This window comes from Tupaia chinensis, unplaced genomic scaffold (assembly GCF_000334495.1).
Source record: "Tupaia chinensis unplaced genomic scaffold, TupChi_1.0 Scaffold000226_1, whole genome shotgun sequence".
Lineage (NCBI taxonomy): Eukaryota > Metazoa > Chordata > Mammalia > Scandentia > Tupaiidae > Tupaia > Tupaia belangeri.
Genome location: NW_006159701.1, coordinates 7,948,209 through 7,952,526, shown reverse-complemented (window position 1 = coordinate 7,952,526; position 4,318 = coordinate 7,948,209). Strand labels below are relative to the sequence as shown.

General features: G+C 41.2%; 1 protein-coding gene across 1 annotated transcript in view; it reads left to right on the top strand.

The window, feature by feature from the left end:
- Positions 1–4,113, top strand: part of ACAD10 (acyl-CoA dehydrogenase family member 10) — a 65,176-nt gene extending 61,063 nt beyond the window's left edge. The window contains exon 20 of the transcript XR_003549332.1: positions 3,746–4,113. The gene's annotated coding sequence lies outside the window, so the exon portion shown is untranslated. The remainder of the gene's footprint in view (positions 1–3,745) is intronic.
- The last annotated feature ends 205 nt before the right edge of the window (positions 4,114–4,318 follow it).

Here is a 4,318-nt window from a genome sequence, read left to right as displayed (position 1 = left end):
GGGAAAGAGAGAGAGAGGCAAAGTAAGAAACCACCCACAGAGGGATGGCCATGCTGTAATCCTTTCTCCTCCATTCTCCTAGGATTTGGGGCACACACATCTATTCACCTAGCATGTTTTTCAAGCTCCGGGTCCAGCCTGAATTTCTCCAGCTGCTCTCAGTAGGCCATGTGGATCCAGCTGACTTAAACTCTGTGCTACCTGCTGTCCCGCTTCAGGGAATTTTCCATTGTATCAGTATTAGATAGATAACACAGTGGTTATGAGCTGTCTAAGATGAACAAAGCTGGCCAGCTTCAGTGGCACAGCCAGCAGTAATACAATGTCCTGTGATGCCACAGCCATATGGAAAGGTCCCAGGTTCAGGTCCTGTGGTCTCCCTGTGCATGCTGGGCTTGTGTCCATGATCCTGTCTGGCTGAGGCTGGAGATGGGTTATGGTATGAAGACCCTATTGGGGTTCTATCTTCCTCTATGTCTCCCATTCTCATGGGAGAAAGAAACTGTAAAAAACAAACAAACAAACAAAAAAACACCTAATACAAAACCTAGGGGTCACTTGATGGCATGGTAGCTAATTAAGGCAGTTGGACCCCACATGACCAGCTGAAGCCTGTACCCAGTGGCTTGAAAAACACACCGGAAACTTTGTGTGTGTGCTCAAAATCGTGAAAAGGAAGAAGAAATGGAGGAGAAGGGATTGTAGCGTGGCCATCCCCCTGGGGAAGTGATTTCTCACTTTCTGTCTCTCTGGTGAGCACACACGCCCTATAGCAAAAGTCTCTCTAAAAAACCTTTTTTTTAAAAATCCTCATTAAGAGAAACGATGACATAAGAAGGCACGAGATTGTGACTTATAAGCAATCTGTAGTGATCAAAACAGTGTCCTACTGGCACATGAATAGACAAATCAGTGAGACAGAGTATATATCAGAAACACTCAGAAAAAAAAAAGAAAAGGAAAGAAACACTCAGTAACTTAATAGCATTTAGTAGTAAAAAAAAAAAAAAAAAAAAGTTAAATGACTGCAACAAAGAATTCCCACCACATTTGATAGACAAAATTATTCAATGCTTTTACTTACAAATCAGTTTTAAAGAGGCCAGTAATCAATCAAAAAAAGAGCAAAGGAAATGAAGTTAATTCATAGCAGAGGAAAAACACATGACTTCATAAAGAAGCTCAAGTTCACTCATAAGAAAAGAAGTGCAGGGGGACCAGCAGTTAACGCAATGGCTATGTCGCTGGACTCCCATGTAGTCAGTTGTGGTTCGCGTCCTGGACCCGGTGGCTTAAAACTCACGCCAGGTGCGTGGCCATCCCCCTGGGAGGTGAGTTCTCGCTTTCTGTCTCTATCTCTCTCTGTCTGGCTGGCAAGCGCACAAGCCCTATAGCAAAAAAAAAAAAAAAAAGGAAAAGAAATGCAAATCACTGCTATTTTTCTCCTACCAGATTAGCAAAGCTAAAAGAAGGCTAATAATTGGGACCAGCAATTGGTGTAATGGCTATGTTGCTGGACTCCCATATAGTCGACCGTGGTTCGAGTCCCAGTCCCGGTGGCTGAAACACAGCGAGTGCATGTGCGTGCGTGCATGCCCAGCATCCCAAGAGGAGAATGGAGAAGGAATTGCAGCATGGCCATTCCCCTTGGGGGTGATTTCTCACTGTCTCTCTGTCTCTCTCGTGTAATAAAAAAAAAAGTATAATAAAAAAAAAAAAAAAAAAAAAAAAAAAAAAAAAAAAAAAAAAGGTGAATGATCCTATTTGCAAGGGTGAAAGGAAACTCAAGACATGTGGAGTAGGGCACAAAGTAATCACATTTCTTGGGAAAGTAAGGTATTTTTAAAATTTTATTTAACTTTATTTATTCATTCATTTTTAAATTTGATCAGAGAGAGACACAGAGAGAAAGAGAGAAAGTGAAAAAGCAAGCCATCAGGTCTGGGACTTAAACCTTGATTGGCCATGTGGGAGTGTCCAGCGCCTTAACCACCACGCCACCTGCTGGTCCCCAATAAGGGTATTTTTAAACTTTTGTGAAAGAATGGAATTAAAGTATGAGTTTATTTTATTTATTTATTTATTTTTTTGAGAGGTTTTCGCTATAGGGCTCATGCACTCGCCAGACAGACAAAGAGAAAGACATAGAGACAGAAAGTGAGAAATCACCCCCCAGGGGGGATGGTCACGCCACAATCCCTTCTCCTCCATTCTCCTCTCGGGATCTTGGGCACACACGCACATGTGCCCGGCGTGAGTTCTAAGCCACCGGGTCTGGGATGTGAACCGCAGTCGACTACGTGGGAATCCAGCGACATAGCCATTATGCTAACTGCTGGTTCCCAAGTATGAGTTTATTTTGACACAAAAAAATGTGGAGTCCATGCATTTCAATAATATGCACTTCCATGATCTTTTTGAAGACCCCCTTATAGAACAATATTTATATGTATTTACATTTATTTATTTATACTTATTTTGTTGAAAGTACATTTCAATAATATGCACTTTCCATGACTTTTTAAAAAAGAATTAATTTAATTTAATTCATTTATTTTTTAATTTGACCAGTGAGGGACAGAGTGAGAGAAAGAGAGAAAGTGAGAAAGCAAGCTGCCTGGTCCAGTACTCAAACCTCAGTTGGCTATGAGGGAGTCCAGCGCCCTTAACCATCATGCCACCTGCCGGCCCCATATTTTTTTAAAGGATTATTTTACTTAACTTTTTTTCTGTGAATTTTTTTTTGAAGATTCCCCCTTATAGAACAATATTTATATTTATTTATTTTATTCATTTAGTTATTTATTTTGAGAGATTTTTTTTCTATAGGGCACATACACTTGCCAGAGAGACAGAAAGTGAGAAATCACCCCATGGGAGGATGTCCACACTGCAGTCCCTTCTCCTCCACTCTCCTCTCATGCACACACCCTCAGTGTGAGTTTCAAACTGCCTAGTCCGGGACTTGAGTCACAGTCAACCACATGTGAGTCCAGTGCCCTAACCACTACACCACCTGCTGGCCCCAACAATATTTATATTTAAAATTATAAATATCCTTTGATTTGGTAGTTGCATTTTTCCTTCTTCTTTTTTAACTGCCACAGGGCACATATATGCGCAGGAGATAGAAAGCACCCAGATCCTTTTTCCTCCATATCTTTGGGCCATCAGGATTCGGGGCACCTGTCAGAATTCTCACTTTCCCTCTCTCTCACGTGCCCATTTTAGTTTTTGAGCTGCCAATGTCATGTGGGATCTGGCTCCCTGTGTACAGGGCTAGCCCACTGTGCAACAGGGTCAGCCCTAGTGGTTCCATTTCTATGAATTTCTGAAGTTGAGGACACACATTACAACACTGCATGTAACCAAAGATTGGAAACAACCTAAAATGTCCATGCACATTTAACTAAATTCATTAAATAAAAATGGTACATGTAGCCAATGGAATACAGTCAGCCCTCCATATCTCCAGGTTCTGCATCCACAGATTCAACTAACCACAGACTGGAAATATTTTACTTAAAAAGCAATTAAGTCTGCTTAACATACACTGCACATTTGCGTTCTAGGGTGGAAACCAAAGGACTTGTTGATACCAGGAGCTGATTGGGGGTGGGGAGTCATGAGAATTTTTTTTTTCTGCCAGAGAGCATGTGTACTCGCTGTAGAGAGACAGAGAGGGGGGAAGTGAGAAAGCACTCTTATGAGGTATGGTCACGCTGCAATTTCTTACTCCATTCAGGATTTTCGGCATGGACCCATGCACATGTGCCCAGCATGTTTTTCAAGCCGCTGGGTCAGAGACCTGCTGCCTGGCTGGCCATGCGGAATTGACCTGCCTTGACCATCAGGCCACAGGCTGGCCTGAATAATGGACATAAGAATGCACATAAATAAGAGGAAGAGGCTATGATGGTGTATCACAGCAGAGTTAAAAGAAAAAAGGAAAATTGAATACATATTAACAACTATATTATATAGAATGATTAACAAATGGGTACATCATAATGTAATGCTGAATGTGAATGAATATGAGTGTGTGTATAGCTTTGGTTTGTTTATTATATACTGTATGCATGCCTTAAAAAACCATATGGTATGTGCCTCAGACAAGGGACTGATAACCAGAATACTGGGAACTCAAGTGCCTTACACGAAAAAACAATCATTAACTCAATTAAAAGATGGGAAAATGCGCTGAACAAAAATCTAAGGAAGACATACGAAAAGCCAAAAAGCGTATGAGGAAATGCTCAACATCTTTCATCATAAGGGAGATGCAGATTAAAACCACAATAAGATACCACCTGATTCC